This window comes from Esox lucius, chromosome 12, assembly GCF_011004845.1.
Source record: "Esox lucius isolate fEsoLuc1 chromosome 12, fEsoLuc1.pri, whole genome shotgun sequence".
NCBI classification, from domain to species: domain Eukaryota; kingdom Metazoa; phylum Chordata; class Actinopteri; order Esociformes; family Esocidae; genus Esox; species Esox lucius.
This window is the reverse complement of record NC_047580.1, coordinates 33,404,838-33,421,668: the sequence shown is the minus strand read 5'-3', so window position 1 is coordinate 33,421,668 and position 16,831 is coordinate 33,404,838. Positions and strand designations below refer to the sequence as shown.

At 45.9% G+C, this 16,831-nt stretch overlaps 1 long non-coding RNA gene across 1 annotated transcript; it reads right to left on the bottom strand.

Annotated features, from left to right (window-relative positions):
- Nucleotides 1–1,295: 1,295 nt before the first annotated feature.
- LOC105013483 lies at nt 1,296–13,903 on the bottom strand. Its single transcript, XR_828239.4, has 4 exons — nt 13,736–13,903; nt 6,415–6,712; nt 5,683–5,799; nt 1,296–2,070 (listed from the first exon to the last, which is right to left on the bottom strand). It is a non-coding gene; the product is annotated as an uncharacterized LOC105013483 (long non-coding RNA).
- Between the last annotated feature and the right edge of the window lie 2,928 nt (nt 13,904–16,831).

The following is a 16,831-nucleotide window of genomic DNA, read 5'->3' as shown; positions in this document are numbered from 1 at the left end:
CTGCTGCAGTAGAGTGGAGGTCATACTGCTGCTGTACGGTGGAAAAGCAGTAACGCGGTGTCTGTAACGCTGTAACTCACTGGGCAGACTCATGTCTGCGACTATCTATGATTTGGCCACGAATTAATGTTTGGTCTGAATTTATAAATGTTTCACGCAAAAGCCCATATATATATATGTATGGGCTTTTTATATATATATATATGGTTTAATAGACAAAAACGAATTAGTGTGCATAAGGCAAACTGACAGGAAATAAACATTTTACGGTGACATTACCGTATTACCAGTGATAATAAGAATGTGGCCTTACATTCTTAACAATATCAATTTTTTGGCCTGTCGACTAATGTGAGTTCAAAGTGAAATCTATGAAAACTGTCAAACCGCCAAAAATAGACTTCCAGAGCAACATAGCCTACATTATCTTAGTCTTGTTATACTTTCCGCCACTGGGAATTGAAACCACAACACTAGCGTTGTACCGACTACAAAACCCATGATATAACAGATTATTATTAAAAATGTCATGACGTTACTTTCCCACACAATTGTGGCAACTTTATCTGAAGTTAACATCATGACCACATAATTGTTTCCATGACTCCTTGAAGTGTTGCAACTACTTGATTTCCTCATGTTACTGGTTCCCGGTAATCAGGTTTTGTCAGGCAAGTCTGCCCGTTCAGTGGGCATACTATTGCACCGCTGGGGCTTCTGACAGGTGGAACATCACCTTTTTCACTACCAAAATCAAATAATGAATCGTCCCCTTACATTCCTCTTGACGTCCGAGATTAAAGCCTCAGAAAATCAGATAGCCCTTTGTGAAAGAACTGTTGTGTTTTATATAACCATTCCATTCTATTTAAATATATACAGTCCTTTTTTAAATGTTTTCATGAAACATTTGATAAAATGAATTTGCATTGAATTTTGTTGGCTGTTATCTGAAGTTAACTCCAGAATGTATACACATGGTCCATTGACCAAGGTGGACGCCAAGGCTTTTATGATGTAGATTGGCAAATTGCTGTATGATAGCTCACTGATATTGCAAATAGCAAAGCTCTTGGGCTACTCTACCATCTGAATGCCGCAGCACTCCAAAAGTGAAACACCAAAACCCTACTTGTTTTTTAAAGAGTAGCCAAAATAACTGTTACACTGTACTGCTTTTTTCAGAGTTGAGTCAAGGTCAGTGCTCGGGGGTTGCGCTCTGATGGGAGCTCCAAATGAAAATGCTAATTAAAGTGGAAATACTGAATGCCTAGATAAAGGAACAAATGTATACACAGATTCTTAAACTTTTATTTTCACTTTTATGTACAATAACCAAGAGCAAGTGATTGTTTCACTCAACTTAGCTTCTGAGACACAAGATGGCGCTAGAGGATTCAAGTTGTTTCAAATCGACAACCGAACACTCAATGGACTAAGCACACACAACAGCATCAGCCCACCACCAGTGGTGAAAAACATCAGGGGTCAGGGGTAATAACCGCACTTAAAATACAAACTCCTTTTGCTCATTTCTGCTGTCTATCTCTGTCTGGGTGATCCTCTGTGAACACCCAGGGTCCATGGGGACAACTTGGCGTTTCCAAAGGGCCCACGTGGAGATTCCGGGGGGCCTGGGCTCGTTGTGCGAAGAGTTTCTGCGGCAGTATACTTGCTGATTGCTTCGTTCTCTCCCTCACAACAACCAGCTAAGACACTGCCAAAGAAACACCCACTGTAGCCAAACCCACCACACGCTCCTCTGTCCGTCCCGGTTCTTCTTTCCACTTCGTCTATGTTCTTCTTCCCCACGGGTTCTTCGCACGTGTGCCTTCCTGCTTTGTTTGAGAAACACTTGGCACATGAACACAAGGCCTGTGCATTTTACAGTATTCAGTGCCATGTCTAACTTGTATCCGAACGCAGAGTCGGTTCTTGTGGCGCTAGGCTAGGCCAGAACAGAAGGGCTTGTTGGAGTCACTGGTCTGTCTTGTCGCTTTTAAATGACAAAGCCTCTTCCCTCCACGGTCAATGGGGTTGCAGTCCTACATTCCCCATGCGTTGGTTATTCTGAAAGAGATCAAAGGTCAAAAAAAGGTCACATATTATGATGTTAACCTTTAACTTACGTCTGAAGACAAATTATTTTGCTGTCTACATCTAAGATAGTTTTTGACTGCCAAATAATAAATACATGAATCAACCCTTTGCGTGAAGTAGATTTCATTGTATCTTTAATTTTAGAATCCAATATAAGGATTTAATGATACATAATGAAAACAGAATCACACTTATTAGATAAACCTTCTTTTGACAGCTTGTATTGTGATAACCCCACAGGATCTTTTATAGAATCGCTATATACTAGAGTAGACAGCACAGACCACAACTCCCCCACAACTAAGAATAGCCTTGGCATGACTCATGTTCTTGCAGAAAGATTTGTTCAAATCTGCTTTTTTTTATTTTTTTTTACTTTTGTGTCTTCTTTGTGGTGTGTATCCTAGTTTTCATCTGTTTTTAATAAGGACCAAAAATCCCCCCAATGATTCTGAAACAAGGCCAATCCCACCTTCTGGGAATGCCAGGGTCCGTGACAAAGAAAATGTGGAAAAAATACAGCTTTGGGATTACATTGAGGGTAAAAGATACAAATTGGGATAGAATTAGGTTTAGAGGTTAGGTTCAGGGTAACGAGCTAGGGGTATGTTGAAATTGTTTAGAGTTAAGTTGGGAGAAAAACATAATTTTTATGGGAATAACCTAGAACGTGCGTGGCTGTGCTGCATTGGCAGCACACAGAGAAAAACAGCTCGTATCACCATGCTATCAGTCTGCCTCACAGAGTAGTTATTTTGAGCTGCAAGGCAGCTGGAACAGGTTTAGTCGACGTCAAGACACGGGGAAGCCTTGTACACCGGCTTGTGAGTGACGGGGATAGTGGCCAAAGACGTGGCAGGTGGAGGATGGAGCTGCCCCAGGGAGTTATCAAGCCACTGCTCACTAGTCAGGCCGGCTGACTAAGAATTACAAGTTATATTGTTATCCCTGAAGTGGTGCTCCATCCCTGGAAATAATAAACCGAAACGCTGAAAAGGGGGAATTAGGATTAATTTGTATTAATAGCTCTAGTCGCTGGCGCCAGAGAACGGGAGGACTGCTGCGACCCGCGTCGCCGCTGGAATTTACAAATGCAATTTGACATTCAAATCACTTCATCAATTGACCTCTTCAGTACGAAGTATGACCCCGAGGCACATACAGACCTACGAATGTGACACAGAGTTAAAGTTAGAGTTTAGACTGAAGCCATGTGATCATGTGCTTCAGGAATGAAACAAAGAAGCCCGTATTGGTGACGGAGGGAGTAGCTCTTGCTCACTCGTCAGCCTGTTGTTTATGTTCCTGTGCTGAGTGTTGATGTATTGCCCTCGTTTGGCTAGGGAATGCTGTCATGTTCCTGTATGAGAAAATGGTAGGGAAATAACCGGCACATGGACTGAGGAACACCCAAGCGAGCACCACTTGCAAGTTGTAATGCGCTATAGTTGCCAGATGACTGCCCTGGCTTTGTCTGGAAGGCGTGTGTTTCTTGTGAGCCAGACGCTTGCTGCCGCGGAGACGGTAACCACATGACAACAGGAATTCCTTCCTGCTTTAGTCTTGATGTAATCCCCATACTAATACAGGATTGCCGAACAGATCGCCAAGGAAACAAGCACCTCCCGGCTGACTGGCTTGTTAGCACACAACACGAGCCAGGCCAAAGTCAGACCCCCCCGCCCAATCCTCAACACACTCCTCACACAACTCTCTATGGAGACCTTCAACTTATATAGACAGAGAACATACCTCCGATACATAGATTTGTTGTTTAGCATGCAGTGCTGTCCTTTCCGTATAGGCTAGTTAAGACTTTGGATAGGTGTGACTTAGCCTGATGCCTTTCGCTAACCCGCAACTTGGCTAACTAATGACGGGGAGTTAGGTTGGAGGGTCACATGAACATTCTAGAAGCTTGATGGGTCACATGAACATTCTAGAAGCTTGACGGGTTGACTGGTCACATGAACATTCTAGAAGCTTTGGGTGAGTCACAGTTCAATAGGTTCTATGGGACCTGGTTTTGAGGTAGTTTCCGAGACATGATTCAAGTTGCCACAGACAAAGTATAGAATAGAGCACAAAATCTCTATGGTGACAACAATGGTCACATGGCAGCAAGCTCGTCACTTTAACTATTTCTCGCCACTGGGATGTTAGTGAATGTCACCAGAGATTAATAAAAAGGTGAAGCAAATATATCAGTACAGATTAGTACATTTATAAAATCATCTCTCTTGCCAATCCCTTGTCTTTCTCGCTCTCTCTCTTTTACTTTCTTTTTTTTGTCTCTCTTGGCCCCAAACTTGTTCCCTCTGTCTCCTTCCTTGTCTTTCTTTTCACACTTGATTCTGTCACTCTCTTCCCATTCTCTCGCTCCCTCCCTCTCAGCTAACAACAGTGTGCTGTCATGTTCCCCTGTCATTCCTTGGCCCTAATCATCTCACAATTCAATCTGTGAACAATGTCAAATGGAAATGATCCGTGTTCTAACCCCCCCTGACTCCACAGCACGTTGCCGGATAAGATGATGTTTACTGAAGATTAGGCTTTTGTACCATCTCCCCCTCTTGAAAGGATATAACATTATAGAGGTCATGACAATTGTTCTATTAGGATACATTTGTAGAAGTATGTATATGAAGCAACAGAAGATTAAGTTATATATTTTATATGTATATGAAGCAACAGAAGATTAAGTTATATATTTTATATGTATATGAAGCAACAGAAGATTAAGTTATATATTTTATATCTATATGAAGCAACAGAAGATTACGTTATATATTTTATATCTATATGAAACAACAGAAGATTAAGTTATATATTTTATATGTATATGAAGCAACAGAAGATTAAGCTATATATTTTATATCTATATGAAGCAACAGAAGATTAAGTTATATATTTTATATGTATATGAAGCAACAGAAGATTAAGCTATATACTTTATATCTATATGAAGCAACAGAAGATTAAGTTATATATTTTATATCTATATGAAGCAACAGAAGATTACGTTATATATTTTATATCTATATGAAACAACAGAAGATTAAGTTATATATTTTATATGTATATGAAGCAACAGAAGATGAAGATATATATTTTATATGTATATGAAGCAACAGAAGATGAAGATATATATTTTTTAGGATGTGGTTCAGTTACAAACGTAAAGCATGCAGGTGCACAAGAAGACCAAATAGAGGGAGTGAAAAATAACAGAGACATGGTTGTGAGATAATCTGGCAAAAGGTGGTACTAGGGAAGAAATAGTCAGGTCAAGATATAGACTTCCTTGTTGGAAGATTCCCGTAATCAGGAGGGAAAAGGCAGTGCAAATCAGAATTCCTTCAACTAGGACGTCTGTAGAACCAGGAAATGTACTGAAATCCCCTGCATTTAATTACACCCTAACCCATAAATATCAATACGGAATCTCATTGGTTACTTTCTATTACAGGATTTATTGAAGATTAGATTTGTGGTTTTTCATGCCTTCTGCCTGGTTTGACACAGGAGCAGATCACTGTTCATTATTCGCAACACAATAGGAATAGTCATTATATGTCTTACCCTGAGTCAGCCTGGTCCAACCTTGAGAAGAAGAGGTTTCTGTGTGTTTAGGTTGCAGAGGACGCCAGCGCTGTCAACTGAGGAAGAGGTTTCACTGTGAGAGGGAATTCCCGCAAGCTATAGACAGTGGAGAGGAAAGTACTTGTAATTCTTTTGAGATTAATATCGTGTTTTTGTTTCCGTGACATTGAGAGGGAATCCATAGATTACGTCAAAGATAAAAATGGTATAATGTTAAAAAAAATATTACATTGTTTATTTGTTCCTAGCGCGAGGCTACACAGATGTATTGTTTTAAGTAGGAACATATATAACGTCCCATTTCATACTGCGCTACCTCTGTAGGTAAATGCCTGTTGAAAAACAACACACAGCGCCTGCAGTGCTTTACAACCAAAACAAATGACTGCTGAAACAAGAACACCTCTTTCATCTCCTTTTTCTGTAAAAGTATAAGACCGGAAGTGTTCAGAGAGGGTACAGCCAGACAGAGAGTCTTCAGTCAGTTGTCTACATTAGATTCACACCTCAGCAATTCAGCAGAAGGTCAGAATGTCTCGGCTGTGCTTCCATACTGAGATAGCTACATGGGCTGACCATGCGACACATTCAAAGTGTGTGTAAATTTGCCCCAATAAAGTGTCCATTAACGAGCTAGGTAAAGTGGCAGTGTTAGTTCACCGACGGCGAGGCCGGGATCCAGCGGTCTCGTTTGCGGCACGGTGAACTCACCAGTAGAACCATGTAGTTGGAGTCCGGTTGTGGTGGACGGCTGAACGGCTCAGGTTCTGAGATCCAGCTCCCGGTTGTCCCCTCCGCTCTGACTGTCCGGCACAGCCATGGAGCCGCTCCGCCGGGGGCTGTTTCCCTCTCTGAGGGCCACTTGACATTGGGCACGGTGAATCTGTTGACCGCAGGGCTCAAGGCTCCGCCGCTTCCTGCGCCAGGCAAGCCGGTACAAGTCGAGGCATGTTCCAACACGCAGAGCTCCAGCCTGGCTGCCATCTGAGAGAGAGAGGCTACTCGCAGCCTGCAGGGGGAGAGGAAGAGTGGGGGGGAGGGGAGGGAGGGAGGAGCGGGGAAGGGGGAAAACAGAGAGGCGAAACATGACTCAGGAGGCATGGGTCATTATTCATGCTTAGTAACACCCGGAATTACATATATAATCACATGGTGCATACAGTTACGCTAATCTGAGCTGTTTGCGTTGTCCAGTATATCACAGTTACTGTGGACCAAGGACCGGACCAACGGTTTGCAGAGAAGGAAACAGCCTGAAAGAATTCATTCAAACTGTTTCTTTTTCCCCTGACTAATGTGTGTTGTGTTGCAAAGCGTGCGGTGCGGCTGTTGATTTTACGGCGTCTCCATTTCCCTGGTTTCACTTTAAATTCCTCCTCTCTCCTTTGGCGCCCTCTAGTGGGAACAACCGCAGTGGAGCCAGTAACTGCGCAGGACAGGACCGACTAGTGTCAGAAAACGGCTGATTCTGCACTTTGTTTTCCAGAAAACGAGCACCGTAGGCCCTCTTCAATTACCGCAAGCTACATGAATTAAACATTGTACAGCGAGATTTACAGTTGGGATATATTCTGGTCACTGCACAGACGTTCCTCTAGATCACTGCGCAGGAGATATACCTACTCTGTGGGGGGGGAACGGGGGGGGGCTGATTCTGCACTATCTGCTCCAGAAAGACATCATCCTTAATGACCAGTATGAATTACCAGTGGCATCCCTTCATGAACATCACGATTAAGATAGTATACGAAACTGTGCATGAAGATGTATAACATGCAGTATATGAGCTACGTGTGTTTTGGATGTATGTTGAAACCGTGTCTTTCCCACTGGATAACGCATCTGGAGGAACCGTTCCCATACGTGTGTATTTCTAAGGAGGTCGGTCTTCTACGGGCGAGGAGCGCAGATGTACTGAACCAGACTCATGAAGGTCACAAAGGGAATGTTGCAGCCTTGCAGAAATCCACCATTCCAGGCAACCGTCCTCCCATGGCTTCCCACTCGCTGTGACATCCACTTGTCTCATTGACTAATACTGTCTGAACAGCACTGACAACGGCACCCTCCTAGTGCGCCATTACCGTCTGACAAGTCGTCGTACAGCGACTTGTTAGAGAGAAATGTCACTTTTAAGATCGAGTGTATAAAAAAAAACAACGCACATTCCTATGCAAAAAGACGATATTTCCGTATGGCACAAGAAACATCACACCTGGCAATGCGACTGAACTTTTACGGTACTGCCAGCGAGAATATGTCAAACACTGAACAACAATGAACGCTCAGTCCTGAACACAACCACTTAGTGGAACTACTGCAGAGAAGAACTGTCACTGTTGGCCAATACAGCCTGTGTCCAATGCGCTCCTTCCCTCTCCCTCCCCTTTCCTCCCTCCCCTTTCCTCCCTCCCCTTTCCTCCCTCCCTCCCTCCCTCACTCTCTCCCTCCCCTTTCCTCCCTCCCTCCATCCCTCACTCTCTCCCTCCCCACGTCTCTCTTACTATCTTTCCTACTGTGTGGGTCTGTGCATGATCGCCTGGTCTGTGTGTCTGTCCCACCAGCGAGCTTCAGCAGTGAGAGACAGATAAAGAGAGACAGACAGATAGAGAAAGAGGCAAAGAGTGAGAGAGACATAGAGAAAAAGACAGACAGAGACAAAGAGAAAGACAGACAGACAGAGACAAAGAGAAAGACAGACAGAGACAAAGAGAAAGATAGACAGAGACAGAGAGAGACAGACGGAGACAGAGAGAGACAGATGGAGAGAGACAGACAGACAGACACAGAGACAGTGAAAGAGAGACTGACAGACAGACACATGACCGTAACACGGTTCGTACAGTGCAGATCTGCTACTGTTACCAGCAAGACACTATACATCAAATAGAGAGCCATTTCAGATGCAGTTAAAACTGTAGTGTAGCACTAGCAGTGTGTGTGTGTTAGTGTGTGTGATACTGTAGATAGATAGAGATGGATGGAGTCCTGCAGGCCATTATCTGACAGGACTGACTGGATCAACACCAGAGCCATGATGTACCACAGGAGCAACAGGACCAGTATTGCTGAGCTGGTTTCTGACAGATGCTGCAGTACAGAAAGAGATAGACAGAAATAGAATTACTAGATGCTGCAGTACGTATAGAAACAGCACCACCTGGTCTTTGGTGAGGTACAGTAAAGTGCTGCTCACTACTCTTCTACAATCTGGAGCAATAGACTGCGTCACAAATTGCACTCTATTTCCTAAAGGCCCTGGTCAAAAGAAGAACCCTGTAGGGAAATGGGGGCCAACCAACAATCAGACTTCAGTCTGGCAATAACAGGCTCCTCTGTAATTGGACTGACTGAAGAACTCCTAGACTTTTTCCAGTGGCTTCATGTGTCCGTGTGGAGTTCAACAGAAGTTCCCAAATAGCTTGAGCATACTGTCTGTTCCCATGGACGTCCAGAAACTGTCCAAAGTTGGGACTGACCGACGAAAACAACCTCAAACTTATTTCATACAAGACGCAGAGAAGTCGAACAGCGTCCACTTGTTCACCTGACTCTGGCGAAGACGATGAAAGGCTTCGTTGTCACAAAACAGAACTGTCCGTTTTGAGGTTGTGGAGCGACAGTCTGCCCAGCCACTAGACTACGAAACACATTAGCCCAGGTAACATTTTCCACCAGCCTCACCATTCCCGACTGTGCCACTGTAAAGGCAGGGTGGGCAGGCAGAACCAGTTCTGCTGAGCTGGTTTCTGGTGCTACATCTGCCACGCTGCAATTCTGCCCAGCGACCAGCTTCCACTAAAGCCCCCAATGCAGCTCAGAATGGAACTGGCCTCCCAAACTGAGCCCTATTCGCTAGGCAGTGCAGTCCTCTTTTGACGTGGCCAATACTGAATAGGGAGCAATTTCGGACGCAACCAATCTACTTGCGACGATCAGCTGCGTGCTATTACTATGACTGAATGAAATGCTGACTGAGCCAGATATTGTGTCTATGTCGAAGTGTTCACACGGTAATAAATAGGACTCTGAAGACACCAGTGTCATTGTGTCAGTCCTTGGCAAGGAACGGAAGCGTGAACCAGACCAAACCGTTGGGTTCTTCAAAAGAAACGGTTGTATGGAAAGTATTGTTTTCTGTAGTTTGATTTAAATTAATAAGAAATACATAGATGTGAGGCTGGTTGGCAGCAAGGTATGTTTGTTTCCAACATTTGGGCCAACCCCCCCCCCCGTGAAAACAGTTGAAACAGCTCTGTGTGTCGTTCCCCTCACCACAGTTCTCATGAGTACGGCTGTGCTGGCGTTGGCGAACATCTTCACAGTAAGCCTGAACTCATTCGTAAAGCCAAAACGAAGAAGTAGGAACAATCGAAGCAGTCCTTAAAAACCACGAGAGCCATTTCATCCCACTCCTGGTTTCACACGTGCATTTCTGGGACACACATGTTCCACGGGGCCCATGGTAACACCTGGTCTCAAGTCAGAGGTTACGATGTGAGTTGGGGAGCGGGTGACGAAGTCCTTACCCCAGCAAGTTCAAACGCTTGGTGCATTGATTACATCATCGGGAACGGGAGCCGACGACTGAATGGGACAATGCAGCATGAGGGGGGGAAGAAAGGAAGGGCGATGAGAGGAGAAAGAAAGAAAGAAGAAGGAGAGAGGGGTTCAGCCAGAAGGAGGAGAGGGGTTCAGCCAGAAGGAGGAGAGGGATTCAGCCAGAAGGAGGAGAGAGGGGTTCAGCCAGAAGGAGGAGAGAGGGGTTCAGCCAGAAAGGCAGCTGATCTGTCTACTGTCCCCTCTTTCCTCCACCTGGGGGGGGGGGGCACCGCTGCTCCTCACCAGGCAAGGCAAGCACCTCCCCCCATCTCTCTCCCTCCCTCTCCCCTTCTCTCCCACTCTCTCTCTCTCTCCCTCTCTCTCCAACCCATGTGACTGCTGACTACAGTGTGTCTGCTGCCACTGTAAACCAGCACTGCAGAATTCCATCTGAGCTTGGGCCGCTAGCTCAACGTTGCTGCAGGGTGCTGCAGGACTCACGCTGTTGTGGCCGGCTTGCGCACACACACACACACACACACACACACCAGACATACACACACACACACACACACAGACACACACCAGAATCACACACATCGGCCCCCAGCTGACTGTCGACAGAGGACGAAGATGGTGGGACAGAATGTAACGTGGGGTCCTACTGCTGCATAATGTTTTAGGATGAGGGGAGGGAGGGAAAGGGGGGGGGCAGGGAGGAGAGGGGGAGGGGGGTTCTGAATTACGGAGGTGCAGAGCAGGAGGCCTGTGATACACTTTGCAGGGATAATGGGACTCCTGAGAGAAACAGGAGGAGAAGGGAGAGGGGGAGGGACAGGGTGAAAGGGGGAGGGAGAGGGGGAGCGGGGACTACTGTAAAAGGAAGCAGATGAGGAAGTGCAGGGGGGGGTCGAGGTGCAAGGAAAGAACAGGTGAGTGCGGCAGTGCAGCTGCGAAGATAGAGATAGAGAGAGAGAGAGAGTGTAGCAAAACTGCAGATGTTAAGAATTATGTCAGCTGTTCTCCTGCCCTGTCCCCCTGTCCTCCTGTCTAGTACTCCAGTCCTGTCCTATTCTCCAGTCCTGTCCTCCAGTCCTGTCCTCATATCTTCTTGTCCTGTCCTTCTATCCTCTAATCCTCCTCACCTATGGGCCTGTCTTGTCCTGGTTTAAAATGAATGTCTCTGCCTGTGGTGGTGAGATCCTCTACCTAACGGCGTAACTTCAGAGGCTTTGATCAAATGTCTTTCAAACAATCAAACACATTTCCCTAATACAGAGCATTTTACGTCAGCAGTTGTCACAAGGTGACATAAAGTCACTCAGCCTAAATCCCAATGAGCCAACAGTGATGAGGACCGACCGGGCTGTTGTCCCTTCATGGTCTTAACACAGTAACCTGAGGTGAACCCTGACCTTAACTGCCACTCTGTCAGTACCTATGACTACAATGTGGGGAGGTTCACAATTAACCTTTAGGTGGTGTGTGAATGTTTAGCAACACGTCCCACCATTATAAGAAAACGGGAAATAGTTGTGCAAAATAGAAAGGGCCTCTCTTTGTAGTTGTGTTTTGAAACCCAATCATTTTCACATGGATAACATTCAAAGGAAAGATTCCTTACAAAATTACATTTGTCCTTTACCAACAGAAACTATGAACACAACTAAACCAAACAGAATAATATAAGATGTTGACAGTTTTTTTGAATGGCGTTGGACATGCTAAAAAACCAACATCCAAATCAACTAGACTTTAAACTCTTTTGTACATCGGCAGTCGTCACCAAGTGCTTCACTGATTACCTGGCCTCGACCTCAAAAGAGCACATGCCGGGGTCATGTCATGGATGGAAGATGAGCAGAAGCTCCTGCAGGAGCCAGGAGCACATGTCAGGAGATGCCAGGAGCACATGTCAGGAGATGCCAGGAGCACATGTCTAGGAGAGTTCTGCTCTGCAGTACTGATAGAATTATGAGCCTCTTTTCCTCTTCCCTCACTCTCTCAGATAAACATATATATATAAATATATATAGGCCTACAAACTCAATACTAAGTACATTATAGTTAAACATAATTTTATACATGCACTTCATTAAGCACAAATCCATGTTTTTCACCAGTCATGTTTAATTTTACCTGCATCCCTCTTTGATTATGACTCTCTCAAAAACTGTATTTGAAAACAAACACAAACATAATTTGAATAATCTGCACTCACTTCCTCTTGTGTTTGGGGAGACAAACACAATGTTCTTTCCTAGAGGAAACAACTTCAGGATGACTTCACTGCAGTGCCAAGTCTACCCATCCATCCCAAGCAATGCCTCTACCCTGATTCTAAGGCCTTTGTAGTGTGCTACGTTCATCCAGGGCCTATGGGATCTAAAGCAGTGGGTCGTTGTGTGGAGAGTTGGAAGCCAATGGGGGTGCAGAATCAGAGATCTCCTTCATCAACCCTGAGGTCACCTGGCATTGGAGCTGGCACAACTCACCTGTCACACCTGCTACTCAACGACACCACTTAACCCCTGAAACACCTGACTTCAGTTTGAAGATCATTGTCGCTAACATGCAGAGACATCTCATAGGGAAAAAGCACAGGAGAGGTTTCAGAAATCTGCGATCTGAGAATGAATTACAAACTGTAACTTCTGTAATTGCTAAGAAAGTAAATATGGAATGACATCTGCATGTATGACTCCAGCTCACTGAGAAAAGAGCAGAGCTGACATAACAAACAGAACCGGACAGATAGGACAGAAGAGCTAGAACATAAGGACTGAACAGATTTAACAGAACAGACAGAACAGAACAAAGACCAGACAAAAAGACAGAACAGAACAAAAATAGAACAAAGGACAGAATCCTGTTTCTCTATCAATCTTGTAATTTCTCAGTGCAGCAGCCCGACGGCATGGGCCCACCGCACGCGCCCACCGCACGCATGTTATCCGACACACACCGACTATTTAAAGCCTCCCAGTGCAGCACCCCCCCCCCCCCCCCCCCCCCCCCTCTTTTCCAAGTGTTAAACACGGACGGGAGACCACCACTAACCGCTTGGCGCACTGTGACGTTCTACCGGCCAACGTGCACACTCGATACACTAGGACCGTCAACGTGCGTACTGGCTACCTGGTGATTAGGGTTACGACCGCTTGGGAAAGTTGTCAAGGTAGCTATATGACCCACGGAGGTTGCGGAGGTCTGAGTGCGACGCTCATTCTAACGCTGTGTCCCCCTGACAGCCGAAGAAAGCAAATGTATCACCGCTAAAGACACAGGCTGTAGTTAATGGTAACTACAGCCTGCCGCTAAGAGGAACACAAGCGAAGCCTGTTACAACACAGGAACAGCACTGAATATGTTAGATGAAACTCCACCACAAGCACTGTGTAGTAAACCAGCAATACAGTCGGTGTAAGACGTCTGACGGTTTAGCTGCCGCAGACGTGAAGAAAGCGTAGAGAAACTTTACGATACTCACACGCTGAGCGGTTGGTTCGGTCGGAGCCGGGATGATGCCTGCCACCCGGAGGAGGACGCAGAGATAAAGGAGCGCCGGGATGATGCCTGCCACCCGGAGGAGGACGCCGAGATAAAGGAGAGCGGGACTGCCTTCTTCTTTTACACCGCCGCAAAGTTGACTGCAGCACTGCCTTCTGAACAGAATGACATTGTGTGTACTCTCTCTCTCTCTCTCTCACTCCTCCTCCTCATGCTTCTGTGCTCTTTCGCCTCTCCCCTCCTCGTTCTCTCTTTCACCCCCCACCCCCCCTCTTCCTCCCCTTCCACTCGTCCTCCTCACTGGCAGCACAAACTGCACCGCTAAGCAAACTGTACCTCCCTCCCCATACTTCCTCCCCCCCCCACACTCTCTCTCTCTCGCTCTCTCCGTACTGCAGCAGCAGACTCTGCATCATGAACGGAGGGAGAGAGAGAGAGGGGCAGAGAGGAGAGCTGCTCTGCGCATCTGAGTGGGACGTCGCTTTTAAAGGGGAACAACAGCACGAGCGGCTGCGAGGCTCAGGCAACCTCTGGGGTCAGCGTGGGCGCGTCCCTAATCACATTCTGTGCCCTTTCTAGTGCACTACTTTGAACCAGAGCGCCCATAGGGGTCCTTGTCATAAGTAGTTTACTGCGCCGCCGTATAGGGGAATAGGGCGCCATTTGGGATGCATGGTGCGTATAGCCCATTGCTCCCCGTTCACCCCCACCCCTCCTGCCAGAAGCAATGGGGGCTACCAGGCAGAATCCTCACAGAGGGCCCCCCTTCATCCTTTATCCTCCAAGTTCATAGTATGGCTTCATCGTCACCATCATCATCATCATCCAACAGGGTTCAGATTGACAGTGGTGAAGTTGTGGATCCTAATGAGGAGCACACACACACACACACACACACACTCACACTCTATCCCTTCAGAAGTGCAAGATCTGATGATTTTTCTTGTTTAATGCTGATGTCTCTACGTTCCTTCCCAGCTCATCTGGTCGGTGTCCCGAATTGCATTCTATCCCCAATGCAGTGCCCCCCTTAAGACTGAGGGTCCGATAAAAAAGCAGAACACCACATAAGGAATTTGGGTGCCGTTTTGGACAGCGGCCTAATGCAACATGCCCAGTGGGCGATCACAATGCAGGTATTAGCGAGGGAATTCGGGCCAAAGGGATAAGTAATAGAATGTAATCGAAAATAGAGTGTATCAGCCAGGAATAGAGCACTGCCGCTTTCCGTGTTGTATCCTCGCGTCAGACACCGTGCACGGCCAGATCAATGTGTTGTACACCATAGCCTAGCGTACACGGAACCGTGCCTCCGTGGCCAGGACCAACCGCGCTCTGCGGAGCACTAAAACCCGTTTATCTACAATACATGTTCATTTGTGTCTTCCTGTCTACACCTTACTGTGAGATACAGAGGGCGCGTGTCATTGGGAGCCAATAACGTTCAGTTCAATAATGTTCAGTTCTGTTCAGTGGCCGTAAAATGCAAATGTGCTTAAAATGTTAAAAGAAGAAAGAAAAAAGAAAAAAAGGGGGCTTTCGAATTCTTTCGCCGTTTCTCAACAATGAGACGCACCCAATGGTGAGACCCTCTGACTGGGTTCCGGCAGCGTATTGGCTGTTTTCTGTAGCAGCTCGGTTCTGCTCGCCAAGCGCTTGTCTCTCTGTTCCCTGACAGAAGAAGCAGAAGCGAGGCTTTTCACAGGATTTTGCGCTCCTGGGCACCTCGCTGGTGAAGCCTACATGCCCCTCCCCACGAGGCTGCAGTGTTAACCCCTGCAGTAGAGCCGACTGCAGCCTGCAGCCCTGCAGCTATCTTTTAGTGAAGGACCCGACCAGCTGTAGCCCGCAGGCTCGGGTCAGTTCCATTTAAATGCCAAGGAGATTCACTGAAATTTCAATTCTCCCGGTTGTTTTTAATAAGAAGGCACGTGTTAAATCTTAATTGTGTTAAATTCCTGCACTGACTGAAGTTGAGATGGAATTGACCCCGACCAGCCTTCGGTCAGCCTCGAGACACCGGAGTACCGGACAGCTGGAGTCACTGACTTTGCTGATAGCTCCTTTACTGAGTTAGGTGTACCTCCTGTATTAATTAATTATATGAACGTCCCACGTAGGTGTGTTAACATGAATGTTGAGTGACTATAGTGCGGAACACGTAGAATCAGCCGCACTGTAGTTGTACATAACTGCACCCGTTTGCTGAGCGGCCAGCAACTTCACCTTGAAAGACTAATTACTGGGTTGTGTGCCTTTTCTTCCATTGTGGCGCCTATATCGTGACCTGAACCGCATTGTGCTGGCTCTGACGTGGTTTGTTTTCTCCTCGGCAGCTATGTGGTGGATGTAGGACCGGTGCGGTGCGGTGCAGGCCAACTGAGAGTCATGGAGTTGAACTTGGAGTTTAAATTGTGGGCGCTTGATATTAATTTGAGGCAGTGTGTTGTTGCTACGGGAAAACAGCAAGGCAGCCACAGGAAATGTCAATATAATCACTCGCATAAATTACAAAGTGTACATTTCAAGCTTAAGAGGTATTCTATTTTTTTATGTATATATAAACCGCTAGTTTAAAATGTATGTTCTCCTGCAACAGCGTGATCAAATTTAGATCGTACACCTTGAATGCATGTTTCAAGCTGGTAATGTAATGCTTACTAACTCGAAATAGCCAGCTTTGGACAGTGGGGACTGTTGTATAGCTGCAATGACTGTTGGAGGTCAAACGTATTATATCCAAGCAATTTGGAACTATACAGCTCTCAACCATGCTATATTGACCATGTACCACAAACCCAATTAGGTGCCTTATTGCTACAAAGGTTATTTTGACACATTTAAAACGTTAAAACATATAAAATATAACATGGCTTTCAGCCAATCAGCATTCAGGTTTCTGACCCTGTTGTATAATGCTTTAGACATTCACCCGGTAAGTGTCCTCACAGGAGCCTTTAACTGGCTCAGTAGTTGAAAATAATCAATTGGGGACGTCTTCCTCTCTCCTTTCTGTGTACATCTTCCGCCTGCTCTTTCTCACTCTTTCTCTCTGTCCATCCCTCTGTCACTCCCC